The 14478-nt window shown below is 32.9% G+C and overlaps 1 protein-coding gene and 1 long non-coding RNA gene across 2 annotated transcripts in view; one reads left to right on the forward strand and one right to left on the reverse strand.

Moving 5' to 3' along the window:
- LOC134706645 (sepiapterin reductase-like) overlaps positions 1–14478 on the reverse strand; it is a 345856-nt gene that overhangs the window by 290589 nt on the left and 40789 nt on the right. The gene's annotated exons all lie outside the window — the stretch shown is intronic.
- LOC134704950 (uncharacterized) lies at positions 9024–9641 on the forward strand. Its single transcript, XR_010105444.1, has 2 exons — positions 9024–9133; positions 9425–9641. It is a non-coding gene; the product is annotated as an uncharacterized LOC134704950 (long non-coding RNA).

Here is a 14478-nt window from a genome sequence, read left to right on the forward strand (position 1 = left end):
TTACCGACAACGATCACACATATAGCATATTAACCGTTGTATTTCTCTTTTTACATTTTGACCTTTTGTATCTCGTGTCCTCATAGATCACCTTAGCTGTATTTGGCAACACTTTTAGGAATTTTGGTCCTCAAAGTTCTTCAACTTCGTACTTTTTTGGCCTTTTTAACTTTTTTGGATTCGAGCGTCACTGATGAGTCTTTTGTAGACGAAACGCGCGTCTGGCGTATATACAAATTTTAGTCCTGGTATCTATGATGAGTTTATTTACAACCACTGGGTCGATGCCACTGCTGGTGGAGATTTATTTCCCCGAGGGTATCACAAGCCCAGTAGTCAGCACTTTTTGTGCTGACATGAATTGTCATTGATATGGTTATAGTTATAAATTTACTGTTTACAAAATTTAGAATTTTTTGGAAATACTAAGCCTTTTCTACCTCAGGCATTGATTACCATAGCTGTATTTGAAAACACTTTAGGAATTTTGGTCCTCAAAGCTCTTCAACTTCGTACTTTTTTGGCCTTTTTAACTTTTTTGAATTCGAGCGTCACTGATGAGTCTTTTGTAGACGAAACGCGCGTCTGGCGTATATACAAATTTTAGTCATGGTATCTATGATGAGTTTATTTTCAACCATTGGGTCGCTGCCACTGCTGGTGGAGATTTATTTCCCCGAGGGTATCACAAGCTCAGTAGTCAGCACTTTTTGTGCTGACATGAATTGTCATTGATATGGTTATAGTTATCAATTTACTGTTTACAAAATTTAAATTTTCACAGTTTGAAATACTAAGGCTTTTATACCTCAGGCATAGATTACCTTAGCTGTATTTAGCAACACTTTTAGGAATTTTGGTCCTCAAAGCTCTTCAACTTCGTACTTTTTTGGCCTTTTTAACTTTTTTGGATTCGAGCGTCACTGATGAGTCTTTTGTAGACGAAACGCGCGTCTGGCGTATATACAAATTTTAGTCCTGGTATATATGATGAGTTTATCTACTTAATTAAATCCGGGTATCTATAATGAGTTTTTTACACTGGTTAGTCAGTTTTGATCTGAAACGATAACTTTGACCTGAGCAGCTCTTTAAAATGAACAATAAACCATGATATCAGATACAGTATTTCAGTTAATTTTCAGATTTATCCACTACGGTAAATTCAGTACAGTCCAGCCAATGCCGTAGCAGTCTATTACGATTTGTTCAGTCCATGTTCACAGTTTTCAGTTGATAGTAGTACCAGTATGCATCAACTGTTGACTGAATTATCTGAACAGCTACTAAATAAAATTGAATTGAACGCAAGCGAATTGTGTGAATAGTACTTTATTTACCGCAGTGGATATGTTAAAAACCAAAGGACCGCAAGACTGAAATTAGCTTATTAATATACTGTTCAGACTTTCAGATGATGTTAAGATCTGGGTCGACGACTTCTATGAAAGAGCGACGATATACAGTTAAGAATAGAAAAGCGTCGAAAAAAAAGAAACCGAAAAGAACCGAAAAGAAAATAGATTTGTTGTTGTCGGACGATTGAGTCTAGTAAATTGCAAGTCATTCAAGTCTATTAATGAAATGATTGTTTAAAAAAACCTGTCTTATTTGATTTTAAAACCTTATACTGCGGCAGGACTAACTTACATGTAAAAAAAATACCCTCTTTTAATTACAGGTAGGATCGGGTGTCTGTTTTATATACTACTAAGTAGGGCTATTCAAATGAAATTTGGAAAAGCTCATACATGAATTATATGTTATATTTAACTATTTCGACTGCATATATTTCATCCGCTTTCTCTTGCTTTTCGCAATCTGTTAGAATTGTTTGCCTCTCCAATCTGATCTTCTTCCAGCCATTGATCTTTTCAGATCTCTATTGTAAGCCCCAACCAATTCTGTCATGCATTTTTCTTATTTTGAGTTTGCTGCTATCGAAAATCTAAGTTGTGGAACATATTTGATCAAAATCATTGATAATATATGCAACAAAGGTGCCTAATACACACATTAATCTTGTGTCAGTACAAAAAGTTGTGTATAAGTATTTCAATTGTTCTGAAACTGTACCATAATATTTAATACCATAAGTAGAAGTTTGGGGTCTATTTTGTGGGTTATGGGGCAAACAGTAGAGGAATTGAGGGACCAAAATAAACATTTTTGTAGATTCAAGACAATAAATTGGAGTTATCTTTCTTTGTCCAGAATGGTTGTTGAATTAATATTACCTAAAACCATTGCTTTATGAAATCTTCTTTGAAAATTGGAGTTATCTTTCTCTGTCCAGAATAGAAGTTGAATCGACTTAAAATAATGCTATATATACAATATACAATGCAAAATTCACTTTACTACCAACTGATAAATTTAAGCAGTCTTTAATAGCCATTCAGTGATTACAAGCACTTTGATTATCATTCTAGGGATATACCCTTTCACAAATGGAAAAATTTCTCAAGTTTGTCTCAACTAAATTTAGTGAAATGTGTATACAATGCTTATTACCGGTACCTCTAAACTCGGTTTAAGTTCAATTGTTAGCAGCTTCACTTTAACAGTTCTTGATTTATGTACCTTTATAACGTTATATGCTAGCGGAGGCATCATCACCATGACTGTATGACATTTACACTTTAATACTTTATGATGTATTAAAATGAGTAGTTGAATAATTACTGTTGCAAACTCCATTAAAAATTTGATTTGAGATCATTTTTATACAACCGCAAAAATTGAAAACTTTTTGGTTGTACATTGGTATCACGTTGGCATCATTGTCTTCATCCAAAGACATTCGGTTTTCGCACTCTAACTTCAGTAAAAGTAAAATAGAAATATATGAAATTTATAGACACAAGATTTGTGACCATGAAAGGAAGGGTGGGATTGATTTGGGGTATTTTGGTCTCAACAGTTTAGGAATAAGGGGCTTAATTAGCATTGTTCTTGGTTTTTGCTCTATAACTTAAGTATTGGTAAACAGAAGGTCTATGGCCACATAAGGAGGGTTGGGATAGATTTTGGTAATTTTAATTCCAACAGTGTCTGATTTAGGGGCCAAAAAACAGGCCCCAAATAAGCATTTTTCTTGGTTTTTGAACAATAAATTTAGTATAAGTTAATAGAAATCTATAAAGGTTTATGACCACAAAAGGAAGGTTTGGATTAATTTTGGAGTTTTGGTCCCAAGGAATAAGGGGCCAAAATTAAACTTTGTTTGATTTCATCAAAAAATGAATTACGGTATTGTGCTTCTTTGATATGCCAAATCTAACCATGTCCAAATTCTTAATTTTAGGTCCTGTTTTCTAATTGGTCTACATTAAAGTCCAAAGGGTCAAAAATTAAAATAAGCTTGATTTTAATAAAAATTGAATTCTTGGGGTTCTTTGATATGGTGAGTCTTAACATGTACTTGGATTTTTGATTATGGGCCCAGTTTTCAAGTTGGTCCAAATCGGGTCAAAAATTATTATACTAAGTATTGTGCAATAGCAAGAAATTTTCAATTGCGCAGTATTCTGCAATAGCAAGAAATCTTCAATTGCACAGTATTGTTCAATAGCAAGAAATGTTCAATTGCACAGTATTGCACACTAGCAAGAAATCTCCAATTGCACAGTATTGTGCAATATCAAGAAATTTTTAATTGCACAGTATTGCACAATAGCAAGAAATATCTAATTGCACAATATTGCGCAATAGCAAGAAATTTTCAATTGCACAGTATTGCCAATAGCCAGGAATATTCAATTGCACAGGATTGTCCCGTTTTCAAATTGGTCTACATTAAGATCCAAAGGGCCAAAAATTGAACTTTGTTTCATTTCAACAAAAATTGAATTCTTAGGATTCAAACGCATTGATCTCAGCAATTTCTTCACTGTCGTTCCCTCAATAACTGCATTAAACAGTTTCTAATCATTATTCATTCAAAACCATTTTATTATACCAATGCCTCTGCAGAAGTCTTAAAATGAAACAAACAAACAAAAAACGCAGACAGAGAGAAAAAGTCAGTATCTAATCACTTATATAGCTAGTTTTATTTAAAAACAACAACATTGTTTCATCAAAACGGATATTTTTTTTCATCAAAAGAAACACTTTGTTTTGTAGTGATTTATATTGTACAGTGTACAAATTATTACTTATACATACTTGTATATAAATATTTGTTTTACCATAAACCGATTATACTGTCTTTTTATTTTGGTGTCGATATATCCTTATAAAATGTACAACCTAAGTGAGAGTATAGTACTTTCATTTATAACGAGGCATTGTTAAAATAATCAAATTTTCGTGTGTATGTAACAATGAAAATAAATGTATGTATGCTCTTTCCGGGTTTATCTCTGTTCTTTTTTCCCTGTTCGGCCCCTTTCTGTTCGTGTCTGTAAATCATTGGATCAGTCAAGATGAAAATGATTATTTCAGACTAAAATTGATTTTTTTAAGTGTTAAACTGGCTATACGGTATAGGGCTTTCCTCATTTTTGATGGTCTTTAGATACTAGCAGTTGTCTAATTAAAAATCTTTCAACGTCTCGAATGCTTATTTTTCGTGCTTTGCTTGGTAGCAGATGAATACTTTAGAAATAAAAAAAAATCCAAGGTGTAAACTTGTTGATTAAGAAAGAATTGAATGTTTTTATCATGAAATATAATTTCAGGTCATAAACTGGAAGATTTTGAACCACGACAATATTTGAGCTTCAAGGACTATAGAAATATGTTTTCAAGTCTTTCCACTGAAATAAAGAAAGGAAGCCCTAACTTTATTACAGGTAACGCTATATCTTCTGAATATTGATGAAGAAGGTGTGGTATGAGTGCGAATGAGACGACCATCTATCCAAGTCACAATTCATAAAAGTAAACCATTATAGGTCAAAGTACGGTCTACTACACGGAACCGAACATCAAACTATAAAGGGCCTAAACATATGACTAGTGTAAACCATTTCGAACGGGAAAACCAACGGTGTAATCTTTACAAAAAAAAACCGAGAAACACACTTATGAACCACATCAGCAAACGACAACTACTGAACACCGTATGGTTCAGCCAAAGGTACGGGGCGCCGAATGGGACTCTTGTGGTTTTGTACTCAAAATTCAATTTTGTACCGACAAAAGTGACTTTTGTTACAAAAATGATTTCAGCTGAACAAAATTTGTAGCATACTACAAATTTAAGATTGTGTCATACAAAATTATCTTTCAGTGGACAGAAGTCACTTTTGTCATGACAAAAACTTGTTTTGTAACACAGACTTGACTTTTGTTAACTTATTTGAAAATAGGGGGACAAAAGTCAATTTTGTGTGCAAATTAGTTTAGTTTGAATTTTGTGAACTAATTTGCATACAAAATCGACACGACAAAATTGACTTTTGTATGACAAAATTGACAAAACTGAATTCTGTCGTCAAAAAAAATAATTTTGTTTTCACAAAATTGAATTTTGTCGTCACAAATTTTAGTTTTGTTGTCACAAAATTGATTTTTGTGAGACAAAATTGACAAAATTACAAGATTGAATTTTGTCTTACAAAAGTCAATTTTGTCTCACAAAATTGAATCTTGTCTCACACGATAATTATTGACTTTTGTGTTTTAATTTCCATAACAGGTAACAAAATTCAATTTTGTATGCAAATAAGTTTATATTTGCATACCTTTATGACAAAATTGACTTTTATCATGACAAAAATGAAGTTCTCATAAAAGAATAAAATTGAGAATGGAAATGGGGAATGTGTCAAAGAGACAACAACCCGACCAAATAAAAAACAACAGCAGAAAGTCACCAACAGGTCTTCAATGTAGCGAGAAATTCCCGCACCCGGAGGCGTCCTTCAGCTGGCCCCTTAACAAATATATATACTAGTCCAGTGATAATGAACGCCATACTAATTTCCAAATTGTACACAAGAAACTAAAATTATAATTATACAAGACTAACAAAGGCCAGAGGCTCCTGACTTGGGACAGGCGCAAAAATGCGGCGGGGTTAAACATGTTTGTGAAGTCTGTATCACATAGTTTTGTATGACAAAAATTATTTTGGTATGACAGAATTGAATGTTGTACAAAACCACAAGAGTCCCATTCGGCGCCCCGTAACTACTATTGTTGTACAGACTCAGTGTTATACATGTTATTCTATTGAATTACAAATACCGTTCGTACATTTAAATTTATAGATATTTAAAGCATAAACTTATTGGGTGAAATAACCTGCACTATGAAAAAAAAAGTAAAAACACAAAAATACTGAGCTCCGAGGAAAATTCAAAAAGGAAAGTCCCAAAATCAAATGGCAAAATCAAAAGTTCAAACACATCAAACGAATGGATAACAACTGTCATATTCCTGACTTGGTACAGGCATTTTCTTATGTAGAAAATGGTGGTTTTATTCCATTCAGTGATTCTCTAAAAGAAGCCATTTGTATGCATTCCCCATTTGGTCCTCTTTTAAACTAAGTCCCCCGCTGGCGGCCATCTTGGATTATTGATCTGCTACAAAGTAACAACGGTTGGTCAGCACCTCATAGGAAACATTCATGCCATGTTTGGTTTCATTCCATTGAGTGGTTCTCTTAAAGAAGTCATTTGTATACATTTCCCATAGGGTCCTATGTTAAACTTAGTCTCCAGCTGGCGGCCATCTTGGGTGATGGATTGGCTACAAAGTAACAACACTTGGTCAGTATCTTATAAGAACATTCATGCCATGTTTGGTTTCATTCCATTCAGTTGTTCTCTAAAAGAAGTCATTTGTATGCATTTCCCATAGGGTTCTATGTTAAACTAAGTCCCCCGCTGGCGGCCATCTTGGATAATGGATCGGCTACAAAGTAAAAACACTTGGTCAGCACCTCATAGGGAACATTCATGCCATGTTTGGTTTTATTCCATTCAGTGGTTCTCTAAAAGAAGTCATGTGTATGTATTTCCCAAAGGGTTCTATGTTAAACTAAGTCCCCCGCTGGCGGCTATCTTGGATGATGGATTGGCTACAAAGTAACAACACTTGGTCAGCACCTTATAAGGAACATTCACGCCATGTTTGGTTTCATTCCATTTAGTGGTTCTCTAAAAGAAGTCATTTGTATGCATTTCCCCAAGTGATGAGAAAAGCTCACATGGCCCTTTGGGCAAGGTTAGCTAAAAATATCAAAAATAGGGGTAATAAAATATGAATGGTACCTTTTTTATTTCAATCAAAAAAAACATACCTCATATATAGGCATTTTCAAAATAAAATCATTACTTATGATTTACAGAATATATAAAAACAAATAAGACTATGTGGTATGATTGTCAATGAGACAACATTTTGAGTTTGTTCATGCCATAATTTATATGAATTCAGCTGTTTATACTTTTGGCTAGCATGTGACTATTCATTGAGTATTTGATACTATCGCACAAACAAACACATGAAAATGACACAATTCCACAAAAGAAAGTCTTTGCATACATATATTTTCTTTATCTTATTAGGTGAGGCTACACCAGCATATTTATGGCGACTTTACACGTGGAAACTTTACCCACAGAATAAAAACAAAACTAAGCCTGTTGTACTGTTACCTGATCTTGTACGGCACATAATTCCAAATGTAAAACTAATAATTGTATTGCGTGAACCAGTCGATAGGTATGTTTAATTACTTTTTTTACTATATAAAAAAGAAGATGTGGTATGATTGCAATGAGACAACTCGCCACAAGAGACCATAAAAACACAGAAATTAACAACTATAGGCCACAACAATGTTTTTTTTCAAGGCTCGTATTTCATCAAGATATATAACTCAATTAGAAAAGCTAAAAAAATCATTTTTTCCCATTTTTTTCCTAGATCTTATCGATGACAATATCCTTAAAAAAATATTTAAAGAAAACAAAACTTATAAGTTATAAACGATTTTGCATATTTACACTTATAAAATTGTGTTATTTCAGAAGCCAATTTCGGTTTGTTTTACAGGTCACGTTCAAGTTATTTTTATAGTCATTCTCCAAAGAAACCTGTAGAAGCTTTTGACAAAGCATTTCTAGGAGGACTTCGCCTAATAAAGGATTGCTTTAAAGTAAAGACTGAGGTTGAGTGTGTATTGAACGATACCTTGATAATGCCATTTCGTAAGCAGGTATTTGATAAATTGTTTATTGTTTATTTCCACTGCTGTTATAGTATACCCATTTAATATAATACCTACATTTCGGAAACAATTTAGATATTTATCAGAAGATGTGGTATGAGGGCCATTGAGACAACTCTCCATCTAAGTCACATTTTTTTCTAAGTAAACAATTATAGTAAAAAACGGTCTTCAAGACGGAGTTTTGGCTCACACCGAAGCGCAAGCTATAAAGGGTCCAACAAAATTACTAGTGTTAAACCATTCAAACAGGAAAACCAACGGTCTAATTTATACAAAAAAACGAAAAACGAGTTACACTTATGAACCACATCAACAAACAACAACCACTGAACAGCTGAACATCAGGTTCCTGACTTAGGATAGGTGCAAACTAAAACACCTGAATTAAAAGTTTCAATATGTACCAACCTTCACCCTGATCTCAAACATAGAAAAAACACACTTTACCATATCAAATCAAATAACTCAATAAAAAGACACACTAACACAAACAAATGAATATACAGTGAAATAATGAATTAGATTTATCACACAGTGTAAATACAAAATAAGGGGTGGTAGTTTAAGGAATTTTAGAAAAACACCATAACCTTGAACAAAATGCCACCAAATAGAATAATGTACACAGGTTTGGTACAGTAATGGAGAGGGAAATATATTTAATATCTTTTTTAACGTTATACAGTGAGTGTGTGTGTTTGTTAGCGGCTATGCACTCTAGAAATTTGTTGACTTTGTTGTTTTCTTTCATGTCATGATATTCAATATTATAACGACTCTATCCTCAGGTAGATCATATACTTCCTGGCTTATACTACTATTTTATCAAGGAGTGGTTTCTGACTTTCCCTAGAGAACAGTTTATGATCATTAACTTTAAAGACTATAAGAACGACAAAACCAAAACTTTGAACCGAATATTCAAATTTTTGGAATTAAGTAAGTATTATTTCAAGACAACAAATAAATAAATAATATGTTTTCATGAAAGTAGGACCTTGTGGAAAAAGAAAGTATGAAACCTTTTTTGAAAGAGAGGCTTTGTGTTCGTGTATAATATTATACAAGTCGCTGTGACTATTCAAACAAAGCTTTTATTAAAATGTATCGTATACGTAAAAGAAAGAAATTTTGAGAATACCTTAGTTCTAGTCAGTGTCGAATAATTTATCAACCAGTTTATTAATATGACTAACAAACTAAATAGAGATTCTTGTTGATATATTGTAGGCACACTTACTGAAGAAGAAATGATAAACAGTGGAATGATCACAAAAAAAGCCAAAAACCGAGGTCGACAAATTCTTCTTAGTTCACTTAACAATTCAACTGTCAAAATGTTACAAGAATTCTATAGACCTTACAACAAACTTTTACTTAATCTGTTAAATAGTAGTAGTTTTGATTGGACATGATGATATCATATATAGTAAAGTTTTAATCGAGATCTCAGGATTGCTTCTTGTTTTATAACGTGTTACAGTAGTTGACTATCAAGGACTGACTTTAACGGAGAAAGACTTAACTAACATATATCATCAGTCTACTTAATCTAGTACCATGGATAAGGAAATAAAACACAACTGAAACATAGTTAATTCTGAATATACGTCAAATAGTTTTCCCTGGAAGTAAAACAACGAAAACTACTCTTTCATGGTTTACTAAGAGATTAAATAACGCGATGCTTAAGCTAATGAAAAAAAATGTCAATTATTGATGGTTTTTTAAAACTTAATATATATATCAGCAATGTTCAAAAATGGAAAAATATAAAATCGCTGCAAATTTGAAAATAAGAAGATATGGTATGCTTACCAATGAAACAACTAACCATTTAAGAATTGAATGCTTCTTTTTGTAACTTTATTGGGGTGTAAAAGCGTTGACCGAAGTACATTTTGTATGAAGCGGGGCGCGGAAGCGCTTCATTCAAAAAATGTGCGCACGGTCAACGCTTTTACAACCCTATGAAGTTACAAAAAGAAGCATTCAATACTTATAATTACATTTCTTAGCTATGATAATGAAAACACGATTTACATCAAGTTTTATTCAATTTACCTGTGCACTTTATTATGGGACCTCGTGTCATCATGATGATAAGTTTTATTGTGTAATGAAATTACGGAATAACACGTAATGTGTAGTTAGCCAATCAGAATAACGTATAATAATGAAACATATATCTAATGTAATTATTAAGACAAATGACAAAGATGCAACAAATCCAGGTCATCGTATGAAGAATGTTTTTTCTTATTGTTGCAAAATTCACTTGGAGTAAAGTGATCGACCGATGTACTGAAAATTGCAGCAACTTTCATTGAAGAGTTGAAAAGTGCCGTAAGGATTTTTTTTAATATACTGCATATTGCGGATTTCTTGACAGTTTTGTACGATTCTGTTATTCTTAATAGTAATTGACCGAGGCATTCCAAAAAATGTCTTAAACTTCATATAAAATGCAACATCTATGAATGCACGTGCTTTCTGTGACAAATTTAAAATAGATATAGAAAACAAACAAATTGACATGTAACATCATGTGTGTAGCAACATAGAAATGTAATTTTAAGAATGTGATATTTTTAACTATCACATGGCTGAGCGGGTAATATTTTTTTAAATGTTGACCAATCAAAAATCGATAATTTAAAGGTCAATGAATTGAATTTACATCAAGTAATTAAAACAAAGCGCAAGCTCTACGGTATTGGCTCAGATTCATTATGTGACCGTCAAAATAAAAAATAAAACATATTGCTTAACTTTTTTCTTTCTAATACCTGTAACGTTGTTATGTACGTGGCGGGATAGAAAATAAAATTAATATGTAAAAAACTTAAATTTATTCACTTTACTGATACTATTTTGCGCTTTTCATATTGATCAAGCGTTCAGTATATGCAACTTAAAATCAATAAAGAGAAATTTAAGATACATTTAAAATCGATAAAAATTTAATCTTCTATTATTTTTTATAAAGATTGCTGCAATTTTGTAGCTTACATTCGTATAAATGTAATGGCTTTTAAGTCTGCTTACGGATGACTTTTTAAACAGCCAGACAGATTTAAAGACTTTTACCCCGAAACCGGAACCAACGCTATGATTTTAAGAAAACCTTTCCCGACTGATTGCTGTCGACTAGCAAGAAGTCTAGTTACGACTGAATACCCTTAATGTTTTATTGTATTTATAAGCATGACTGTATGTATTTTGCAATTTGAAAAGCACTATATATCATTATCTATGCAATATTATGAATATTTAATAAATAATTTACAGTACAAAATTATCAGAAAACTTACTTTAACATGAGATGAAGCGTTTTGAGGCAAATAATAATGAATTTCTATTTTTTTTATTTTTCTGAATTAAAAGGAGTAGGTTCAGTAAGACCCCTTTTGGCCCCAAAATATTACAAACTAGTAAACTTTTGGTTATTTATTGGACAGAAGAATCCTTCTGCTACATAAATATGGGCTGTTTTTTACAATACAATGCACATATATCGGGTACTAGCATCATTAAGTAATGCTAAATTAATGAAATATTCACAATTCTAGCATTTTAGTTAAATTTTATACGGTTTCCGTGTAAAACGAAAGTGGCCGCATTCGTGTTCATCCTTAATATTGGCATGTAAGTTGTATTTGATCATAATGCATAACATATATAAAGCATGAAAGGTTGAGAATGAACACGGATGCGGTCACTTTTATTTTTGACAAAAAAACACCTGAAAAGTGACATTTTTCGGCATATTTGGTAGATTTTTTATTTCGTTTTAAATGAATAAATCAGATGACATCTTTCACATGAACTTATTGAATAAAATAATATAGACAAAATCTTTAGTCAGATGAACCTGAAATTTGAGGCCAAAATCGGTCTTTACTGGACCTACTCCTTTCAAGTATATCGTGAAATTGAAATATGTGTCGACTGTAAAACGTCGACGTCACAAACGTTGCTGATAACCACCAGTTCTTGAGGGCTTGAGTTCCAAATTATAACGGCAACACAAACCACAACCATGGACAAAGGCGGAAATAATTTTCATTGTGTCAAATGTAAGATGGCATATTTGACTTTTGATCAAATGTATGATCATATCAAAAAGTTCCATGTTAATGACTTGTTGTCAGGTTTGTCTCATCTTGAGGAACAAGAGCAAGATCAAGAAGAACAAAAAATAGAAGATGCGCCATCTTTATACGATACTGATGTTCAGATGGAGGATCCTCTCGATAAAATCGAAAAGTCACCGGAAATAGACCCAATGTTGAAAATAATCGCACAAAGAAAAAACTACGCTGAAATTCTTAGGAAACATTTTTACGGGAAAAAGTCCGTGAAAGATATTATAACAGAGAAGCATCACTCAGAAGGTAAAGCATGTCTTGAGCAGTTACTTCTTGGTGGAAAAAAAGAAGAACCAAAGACAGTGAAGTCAGAACCAATGGACACAGGTGGGCCGTTGTCTCTGAAAGATTTGCTGATGCCATCAACATCTGCAACTCCACCAGACATGTCCAAAACAACAACGCCCACTCCTGTTTCTCATGATTCAGATGCAGAAGACGACAAAGTGGTTATTTTACAAATATCTCAAATGGAAAATTTGTTGACCAACAACTTACTGCAATTATACGAGGAGGAAGCAGAGGAAATGGCTGCACGTCCTGCATCGCCAAAACTGTTTTCATCAAGAAGCAGTATTGATGAAGAAGCAACTAAGATACATCAGGAAGATTTGAAAATAACAGGTATGACAGAAGGCGAGGGGTCCGAGGAAATGCCAAAAGTCCGAATGAGAGAAGCTGCAATAGATAAAGATAAACATGATGAAATAATGGAAGAAGAATTTCCTTACTCTATTAACGTTAGTGGTGTCCATCCAAAATATAAGCACAGGAAACTCAGTAAACTTGACGCAGATAAAATACGGAAACAAAAAGTAGTTACCCTCTCTTCTATGCCAACACGTAAAAAGGATGAATACGGCCCTTCCACAAGCCAAGTAAGGGGTGTTTATACTCCAAAAGTTAAAAAAGAAGTTGAATATGACAGCGAGGAAGAATGTTATTTTTATGTTGAAAGTGACCCTCAGAAAAAAGACCCTGACCAAGAAAACAGAGACGAACAAATAAGAGCTGTCCTTGACAATAAATTTGGCGATGTAAGTGTTTCAAGGAGGGTGGATCCTTATTTTGAATATTTATGGAAGCAATCTTTCGATATAAAAGACCATCTGTGGGATAATTCGGATGCAACGGAAGTTTTTAAGGCCCATGCTTGGTCTAATCCACGTTTTGAAAATTAAGAAAAACGGAATATTTATTTATAAAACTGCTTTTATAGAGAATTATTTACAAATTAAACGGGGTATATGAATACGCTTGATACGGTGCTTTTTGTCTGGAATATGTCAAGTTGGTTTTTTTTTTGTCCGGCGTTGTTTTTTTTCTGATTATTTTGCAATTATTCCGATTGCCTTTGTAAGTTCCTTTCTGATCAGAATTAAGAAACTGAATGGGTCCATCAATGCCCATGCAACGTCAATCTTTTAAGACCCAAATGTTGCAAAACACCTATCTGACCTTCATGACAAATATGTTGTTGTCCCCGCAGACAAAGCTCCAAATAACATCGTTTTTGTCTGTAAAAACATTACATTAACTGCTTGATAAACGAATTAGGTATTGACAATTCACTTGGAAACTCAACATATACCCTCACGACACCTACCAAAGAGGAAATCCTGGATAATCATAGGTCTGTTCTTTGTTCCTTAGATATTTCAACCAGAGATGAAGAACTGGATCTTCCAAGAATTTCTATTTTGAATTACTATATACGTTGAACCACAAACGTCAAAATCATTCAATGGCGTAGTGAAATTAACAATTTTTGGATTCTCATAAATTCTATGTATAACTTTTGGAGTAGTTTGAATCTCGGTCTATTTCTTTAATTTATTCTTACATACTTTTGATTTTTTAACCCTGTTTGCGTACATTGCCTATGTAAATTTTAAAATTGTTTGTATGCACATTGAACGACAAATTTATGTGACGTATATAATTTTTCTGACGTCAGACACTCAAATCAATCCATGTGTTCGTAGATAGTAGATGTTTTTGTGTCCTGTTAAATTGTTCCTTTTGCAAATTTTTAGATTCTCATAAATTCTATGTATAACTTTTGGACTAGTTTGAATCTCGGTCTATTTCTGTAATTTATTCTTACATACTTTTGATTTTTTACCCTGTATG

Source organism: Mytilus trossulus, chromosome 2, assembly GCF_036588685.1.
Source record: "Mytilus trossulus isolate FHL-02 chromosome 2, PNRI_Mtr1.1.1.hap1, whole genome shotgun sequence".
Lineage (NCBI taxonomy): Eukaryota > Metazoa > Mollusca > Bivalvia > Mytilida > Mytilidae > Mytilus > Mytilus trossulus.